The following is a 9,330-nucleotide window of genomic DNA, read 5'->3' as shown; positions in this document are numbered from 1 at the left end:
TTCGCCCTCACCGTCCTGCCCGAGGACAAGGCGGCCCTTGGTGCTGAAGGACAGCTCCCAGCTTAGCTGCTGAGGAAGACTGAGTTTGGAGAGCGTCCTGGAGGGGGCAAGGCAGTGGGCTAAGATAGTAGTGGTGGGGTGTCGGTGTTTGCCCTTAGGAATATTTCCAGCAGCCTCCACCCCCCACCCGCCCGCCCCCCGCCAAGCACCAGCCCCCGTCCTAGCTTTCTGGCTCCCCCTACAGGCTGCTGAGAATAGCTGACTGAGAGTTAGGGAAGCTGCGCCGCCCGGATGGAACCATGTGCTTGGGCCCTCACAGAGTCACATGGCACTAGGAACTCGGACATACAAACATCCTGACGCGCCACTAACCTTGTTTGGACTCCACTGGCCCTGTGGTCTGCTTGCCTTCCTCACTCCCAGTAACTCTCACATTGTAATTTTTTGTCAACCATTGCCGGCAAGCATTTGTTAATGTTAAGAATAACAATAAAGAAAATAGCCTTAATTGAGCGCGTACTATGTGCTAGGTACTGCTCTATACATTTTGCATGCATTCGTCATCCAATCTTCACAACAGTGCTATGAGATAGGTACTACTGTTATCTTCATTTACATACAAAGAAGCTGAGGTTTAGTGTGGTTGTTGCCTAAAGTAACCAGAGCAGCTTAAAAGAAACTCAGTCTGACTCTAGAATTCTCTTAACACTCCTGTAAGGCCCTGGAAAGATGAAAGAGCCAAGGCATTCCTTCCTTAAAGGAAATTATAGTCTATATAAGGAAACAAGACATGTATATTGGCTAGTGGAAAGATTCATGAACTAGAGCCTTGGATAAATAACTCAATTGCTGAAATGCTGTGTACCCTTGAGAGTCTTTTCCTTTTCTGAGTCTTGGTTTTCCCCTGAGTAACACGAAGGGATGCCAAGGGTCAAATGGGTGGGCATCGTTAGCACTACACAGAGGTGGGCTGGGGTGGGTACATAAAAGGTTTCTGAAGAGGGACAATTGGAGCTAGTTTCTAAAGTAGCAGAATTTGGGTGGGTGGTTGAGAAGGGCATTCCAAATAAAAGGAATGCAGATGAAAAGTTTCAGGGGTAGGGAGCAGCTTTGTATGTTTGTGAAGCCACGAGTGTGGCAGTTTGGCTATATTGATGGTGAGAATTTGTGGGGAAGGGAGTAGCAGGAAATGAGACAAGGGACAAAACTGTTAGGCATTTGGGAGGCCTATTTATTCATTATGTGTCAAGCACTGTGCTGGGGGCTAAGTAGGATACTGCGGCGAATCAGACGGCCCTGCCTTTGAGGTGCTCACAGTTGAATTAGAGAGGCAGACATATTAAAGAAGAAATTACAACCTAGTGCAATAAGGATGGTAGGTGCCCCTCCCATAGAGGGAGGGACCAGTCAACTTTGCCAGATTCCCTCAGAGATGATTCTGCACACAGCCGCTGGAGTTGAGTCATTCATTCATTGATTCGTTCCATTGTCAAACATCTATTGAGGATCTATTACATTCTAGATGCTGTATTAGGCATCAGCAGTATAAACATGAGTAAAATATGCTTCTTGAGCTGAAGGAGTTTAGTTGAAACCTTAAGGGATGAGTAAGGACTGGCTGGACAGGTAGCAAAGAAGGCGGTGTGTGAAGGATGTCCCAGGCAGTGGGAATGTTACCTGTAAAGGACCAGAAGTAACGCCAGGAATGGTACGTTCAGAAACCTGCAAAGTAGTTCATCATGACTAGGTGTGAAGTGGGAGCACTGCCAAAATGAGGCTGAGGATTTGGCAGGAGCCAAATCATGAAGGGCCCTGGGTGCCATGCTAAGTAGTTTGGACTTTATCCCAAGGGCACTAGGAGCCATGGAAGAGGCTGAAAGGTTTTCAGCAGGAGATGACACGATCAGACTTGTATTTTTAGAAGATTTATTTGACTGCAGCATGGAGACTGGATTGGAGGGAGTGAGACGGCAGGCGGGGAGACTAGTTGGGAGACTGGTTAGTAGTCAGGTGAGAGGTGTGGAGGGCTGAACAAAGGCAGCAGCAGTGGAGACAGAGAAAAGAAATGCACATGGGAGGGAAATGAAAGAAGTAGAATTGAAAGGAGCTAGGAGGCAGGGCCAGAAAGAGGATGAAACCAGAGTTCCAGTTAGTCACACTGGCACGACTGCCCCTGCCCACCTAGGAACTGTCTTTCCTGAGCCATTCTTTGTTTAGTCCTTGGAGGGTTCAGTGTTCTAACAAAGAAAGCTAATCGCTTACAGATACCTAGTTAGGAGCTGATTGGCAGGGCCACAGTGATTGACACCCTTGAATGCCAATGAAAGAGCAGCCTGCCAGGTCTAGGCTATCAGCTCTGAGCACCTCTGGAGCTTTCTGTGAGAAGTCACTCAGGCAAGACTCCCTCCCTCTCCCCAAGCACACACAGGGTGAAAAGTGTCTCACAAAGGTCCATTTATCACAGGAGCACAATATAACAATAACTTACCCACACAGTTCCCGCTGCACACAAAGAAGAAGTGCTAGCAAACCAACAGTCAGAAGAGGCTCTCATTCTCTAACTCCAGATGACCCAAGAAATTGGAATGGGGGAAGGGAAGGCATTGGCCTTAATCGGCCCCTGGAGCAGAATAGCCAAGGTGGGGAGGGGGACTGGAGTGGCCCGCTGCTCCCCCAGAGCTGGTGGGCCCTGGCCAGTCCTTCTTCTCAGCCCTTTCTTTCCACCTGCTCCCGGGTTAGTGGAGGCTAAAGCCAGGGGATGGAGGCGGGTCATTCCTGAGGGGGCCCAGACTGCACAAGAAGAGCAATAGAGTGCCCTCAAACTAGGCAGAGGGGAAGACAACTTGAAGGAGAGGGAGAAGGGGAAGGTTTCTTGCAGTGAAATGCTGACAATTAGGAGGAAGACAAAGTGGGAGCTGTTTAAAGCGACCAGTGTGGTTGCATCAGGAGCTTTCTGTTAAGCTCAGATCTTAAAAGGTCATGGGAAAAAAAGATGGAAAGAAAAGCATGTAATTAAGGGTGAATCTGTAAGAAGAGTGTCAGGATGGCTAAAGCGCAGCTTGAACTGATGCTTGTCAGGCTCTGCCTGGATCCTCCCTTCATAGTTGGAGTAATTTCTCTCCTATTTGCAGGCTATCCTTGTCCTAAGACAGGAAGGATTGAAGTAACCTGGGTATGCACACTGAAACTCAGCATCAAGTTGTCCCTTCACCACTGATCTGAGTCTGATCTCAAGTTTCCATTGAGTCTCTTCCTCATTCCCCACTTCTGATCCCTAACCTTCTGTCTCATGTCCTGTATCTGAGTCCCTCAGTCAGAAACCCTGCCTGCCTCTACCAGTGCTCTGTCAAGGCCTAGGCCCAGTCATGCTCTTTCAGTCCACCATCCAGGAAGGAAGTCCTGACCCTGAGCCCTACCCCGGGGGTTAAAGGTCTGGTGGCCCAGTGACAAACTCCTCTAATCCCGACTGCCCGCTTGTATTTCTCCATATCTTCTCCTTCTGGATTCCTATAGTCATGTTTGCCCTCCATTTGGAACCCCAGTTTTTCTGTTATGTAGGGTTACTATGTTAATTAGAAATATTTTTGGCTGCAAATACCAGACAACTCTACAATAGTGGCTTAAACAGACAGAGGTTTATTTGTCTCATTCAACAAAAATTTCCTTGATGGATGGCCCAGATAGGACTGATGTGGCAGTTCAACGATGCCATCAAGACCCTGGTTTTTCATCTCCACCATCTTAAGGTAGGCTTTCATCCACTTGCTTTTTGCCTCATGGTCACAACATGGCTGCTGCAGCTCTAAGCCTCATGTCTGCATTCTAGAGAAGAAGAAGGGAAAGAGCTAGGGGGCAAGAAGGCTAAAGACAAAGGATCTTCTAGAGGAGCTTTACATTTTTATTCCAAATGGAATGTCCTCTCCAGTGACATCCACCTACATCTCTGACTAGAACCATGTCATATGGACATTCCTAGCTGCAAAGGAAGCTGGGAAATCCAGTACTTTTAGCTGGGCACACTGCTGCCTTGAACAAAATTGGGATTCTATAAGTAAAGAAGAAGAGAAAAATCATTATTAGGCAGGCAATGAGTAGCATCTTCCATGAACCCTAACCACCAATTGCTTGCCTGAACTAAACCCCTAAGACACTGGGCTTTTGGCTACTAGACTTGACTTTCTCCTAGCAACTACAGCCAGGTTTATTCCTCTAGCACAGGAAAGAAGAGCCCTGCCTGGTTTAACAACAGCACATGTGAAAAAGACCTTGATTAGATTGTAAAGTCAATGTGAGCCAACAGAGTGATGGTGCTGCCAACAGAGGTAATTAGATTTTAGGCTGCATTAATATAAGTAGAGAACCAGAACAAGAGAAGAGATGGTTCTGCCCTTCCCTGCACTTGTCATGTCCTACCTGGAGCACTGTGCTCCATTCTGGACCACCCATTTAAGCTAGGATACAATGACAAGATGCAAGATGTCCAAAGGTGAGTCGCTGGGCTAGTGCACTAGTGGTCACATCATACAAGGAACATTTGAAAGCCCCGAGCTTATTTGGTCGAGAGGTAAACAGACCCGGGAAAGAACCTGCATAGGGGAAGGATCAAAAGTAGTTATTCAGGTTAGGGTTCAGAGCCAGGGAGATTCCAGCAAGCAGGGTAGTATCAGGTGATTGGGTGAATGAGAGAGAGATTGAGTGAATTGGGAGAGAGTCAATAACAATAAAAATGAACAGTTACATAGGGCTTAACATGCACCAGGTACTATTCTAAGCATTTACATATTTTAAGCCACTTAACCCTCTATGACAACAATTATGTGGGGTAGATCTACCATTGTGTCTATTTTCTAGAAACTGAGGTACAGACAGGTTAAGTCACTTGTCTAAGGTCATGCAGTTGGCAAGTGGCGAAGGCAGAATTTGAGTACATGCAGTCTGGTTCCGGAGTTCATGACTACTTGATCTCTTCTCAGAATAAACTTAGTGATTCTAGGTAATTGCCAAGATTCAAACACCAAATAACATTTTCAACTTCTTGATTGTTTGGCAGCTGTGGGTGAGCTGGGATAGATGGGGCTGGGACATGGACTTAAACCCAGGAGATTCCTCCTAGATATTTTAATATCTTCTCAGTCAAAACCAAGAGAAGTAAATGTTCACATTTTAACCCACCTTGGGCCCTTTCACTTTTACTTTCTAATATGAGGAATCCGACCTTATCCCTAAGTTGACAGAGTGGCCTCACCTTAGGATCCATCCCACTCTAGGCCACAAAGGTACCTAGATGGCTACTTCTAGGCTCACCACTACTCCAGAGCTTGGAGTGTAGAGACCCTGCAGCTACTGAAACCAAATGAAAGATTTGGTTTCTGTCTCACTGGCTTCCCCACCCCTGACTGCAAGGCCCGCCATCATCCTAGGGGACTTCAGTATACAAATTAAGATTCAGCCATCACCTGGGCTTCCTGGTTCCTAAACTGCCCCATCTCTTCTACTCTACCTCAGCCACCCACCTCCATTGTCACAAACAGGACCTGCTTCACTATAAATCACCAATCTCAATCAAGCTTTTGACATTGCTTCACAATCCAAGCAGATACTAAATTTCTTTAGTACTTTTCATTCTCCAGGATGACTATTTCAAATCTTCTCCATTCTTTTCTTAAACCTCCAACCCCTGTGTCCACCCTCTCACTCTTAGCCAATAATCTGATGTCTTAGTCCATTTTGTGTTGCTCTAACAGAATACCTGAGAGTGGCCTCAAGTGATCCTCCTGCCTAGGCCTCCCAAAGTTCTGGAATTGCAGGTGTGAGCCACCATGCCTGGCCCACACTGGCCACCTTTGAGTTCCAAATGCCATGTCTTTTTGGCCACAGGGGCTTTGCACATGCTGTTTCCTTTGCCTGAAACACTCTCTTTACTCCCTGCCTCTAGCCACATTGCCTGGCTAATCCTACTTACTACTCAGATTCCAGTTCCAGCATCACTTCCTCAGGGAAGGTTTCCTTGACTAGTTCCTGCAGGCTAGGTCAGGTTCCCTTGTTAGATCCCTTGTAGAACTGTCTTCCTTTCCTCATAGCACTTATCTTAGATGCATTTACACCCTTATTTGTGTGGTTCCTTGGTTAATCACTGTCTCTCCCACTACATTCCAAAATCCATCAGAACAGGAACCATGTCTGCTTTTGTTCCTCCTTGTTTCTCTAGCTGCAAACACAATGCCTAGCACATAGATGCTCCATATTTAGAATTAATTAATTAATAAACATTTCAAGTGAGAAAGTGAGACCATCCCAATTCCATTAGAGGAGTATGGCTTTACCTTAATGAATCTGCTAGCATGACTGTGTTTTAATACCAAACATGACCCACACCATGTAGAAACAGAAGGTTATTCTCTCATGTCTGCCTCCAGAGATAATGAATTCCTCTCAGTGAAGGTATCTTCAAGCAGATATCTAAGGAGAAGTTGAATGACTGCTTATGGTGACATAGCCACAAGATGATCTCTAAAGCTTTTGCCATCCAAGGTTTTGTGATTCTATGATTTGATGCATAGAGAGGGTGGCTTGAGCAAAGGGAATTCAGACACCCTCTAGGATGGAAAAGCCATGGAGAAAAGCACTTTAGGATTTTAGTCACACTGAGATTACCTCATTCATTTCTTTCCTTCCCACAGAAGCTTCTCTTCTAGCTTATACTTTGGAGGACCATTTTTTCCTATGTTAAAGATTGCCATAGGTAGAGGGTCTTTAATTTTCAAAGCTCTCTCAGTTTCAAGATTCACTGGAAATCTTGTTTCCAACTTTCATTTTTCCACTTAAATTGAAAGCTATTTCCTTATGCCTCTCATAGCAAGGATGAAAGTACAGTGGTTCAGGTATATCCAAAGAGTTTTTAATAAAGGTTATTGTTTTGGGCTGAATGCAAGTCCCCACACTTCACAGTACAGAGAATTGAGATGCAACTCTGATGAAATCAGACCCTTGTTGTACATGTGTGGGTAACTCTTGATATTTGGATGTTAAAGGTTTCGTAGGGCTACAGTGTTGTCAGACTGTGGGGCCTATAAAGGTCATAGCCAAACCCCTTAATGTACGGGGTTGGCACTCACTTGAACTGTCAGTTAATAGATGGTCTGAGTCCTAAGGATCACCTGGAAAAGAAATGTATTCTTCAGAGAGGGAACCAGAGCTGAGGGGGAGGACTCCAAGAAGACTGTGACTCATGTTTCTGTAGTACTGGCCAGGGAGGGAACCCAGCCCTCAAACACTTGCTCCCTGAGGTTGGAGGTAAGAGGTGCCTCCCCTGTGAGCACAGGTCAGGAATGGAGAGGGAAGGAGCCAGCCTTCTGCTGCTTTGGAGCCTGAATATAGTACAGACAGAATGTGTGAGTCTCAGAGAAAACTTGGCTGTGGTTGGCTCTGAGACATGTGCTGTGAAAGCTGGACTGTTTGGGTTTCTGGCATGTCCGTCTCCTTCTCCCAGACTGCTTCAGAAAGTTCTTTGTGCAGTTGCTTCCTGCTCACTCTACTGTGCCCAGGGAAAGCCAAAGATGGGCTTTGTGCCTCTCCCAGGCCAGAGTCTTAAAAAGATAGTGACACATCCCTGGGGCATGTAGTGTGTGGCAGCAGGGGCAAAAAGAAAGAGGCCAAGCCCTACCATGGAGTTCACTGTGGGGGTACTGGGAATGAGAGCTTCCCTCCTGCATGCCTCCTCCCCAAGATATTCGTTTCTTCAACCTGGGAGCCCCCAGGTTCTGTTTTACCAAGGAAGTGATGATGGTGAGATCAGACAGAGACCTAGGGCCCTAAGGGGCAAGGAGAAATTCAAAGGGCCAGAGATGGGGGGAAACTAGAGTTGCTTCTTCCATAGATTCTCTCTTTAGTGCTATGAGTTTATCCTTTCAAGGGAAGCAGCTTCTTTTTTCACTGAGTACTGTTTAATGGGTGAACATGAGACCTACCTGTCAAGATAGAGGTAGATTTTCCATCTGGTAATGGGTAGATGGGACCCCTGTAGCACTGCTCTTCAGATCCTCTCTGGAGTCTGCTTCCCAGGCAGGGCAAGGCCTTGGCCAAAAGGCTCCTGGTCCTGGATCTGGTGCAGATTGCTTGTCAAGGCCAGAAAGCCCCTCTCTGTAGCTTCCTGCCTCATCACATTGGAGGCAACTGCCTCATCACATTGGAGGCAACTGCCTCCTGAAAGTGGTGAAAGGTAGGGCCAGGGCGTAAGGAAGGAGCTCCATCCTCCACAACTCAGTGTGAAGTCACGGTCAGACTCATCTCCTGTCATCAGTAGAGCTAAGTATAGAAGGGAGCTGAGTAGAGGTCTTGAGGCAGTAAATCTGGGCGGAGCACTAGAGTCCAAGTCACCTTGGACACTGACCCATGTGTGACCTGGGACTTTGGGCCCAAGGAAAACCTGGGTTTCCCGGACTCGGGGGCCTCTCCAACAACCTGCTCCTCTACTGCCTCTGTGTTGGAGGGAGGGCAATACTCTGGCATATGCCCTCCACAGAGCCAAAACACTTCAGCTTTGTGGATGTCCTGTCTCCTGGAGGGTCTGTGGTTCTCCTGTGGCTTGGGTCCTGGTCCAGTGATCTTGCAGTTGCCTCAGTCAGCTCCCACTCTCTTCATAAAGCAGCACTTTGGTATTTGAAAACAGCATTAACTTTGGAATCAGGCAGGCCTGGGTTTACAACCCAGCCAGCACTTCTGAGCACAAAGAATCAGAGCCAGTTTTCTGATCAGTTAAAAAAAGGGGGAGAAATAGTTACTTCGTAAGGTTGTTGTGCAGAAAAAATGTCACGATGACCTTAAAGTGTCTTATATATGGTCCTCAGTACATACTAGTCCTCCCTGAACTGTTCTTTGTTGGAGAGAATAAGCCCTCCCTTTTTCTTCTCTGATGGTGTCTTTCTATTCTTTTCTGCTGCCTGAGACACATTCACCAGCAGGTTATTAAGTCTGGTTATCTGCTGGGAGGAAACTCCCAGAGGGGAAGATTTCTATGTATAGCAAAGGCTTGTGGGTTGGGTGCTCCTCCTCATTCCCCAGGGTGAACATCCTCTGAAATACAGATTCCTCATGCAGAGAAAAGAGGTCTGCATGCCCTTGCTTCAGGGATGGGTTGGGTGAAATGTGGGTGGGGGGATTAGAGGGAGATGATCTCCCTCCAAGGAGTGCAGAGGAAAGAAGCCTAGCAGCTTCCAGTGGCCATCGTAGAAGGGATCAGGAGATAGAGCCCAACTTCCAACTATCTGGAAACTTTGGAAGGTGGATCCTTTGTCACTTTACATTTATTCCACTGTAACAATTCACCAAACC

The sequence above is a fragment of the Symphalangus syndactylus genome, chromosome X (assembly GCF_028878055.3).
Source record: "Symphalangus syndactylus isolate Jambi chromosome X, NHGRI_mSymSyn1-v2.1_pri, whole genome shotgun sequence".
Lineage (NCBI taxonomy): Eukaryota > Metazoa > Chordata > Mammalia > Primates > Hylobatidae > Symphalangus > Symphalangus syndactylus.
Note: the sequence above shows the minus strand (reverse complement) of the source record.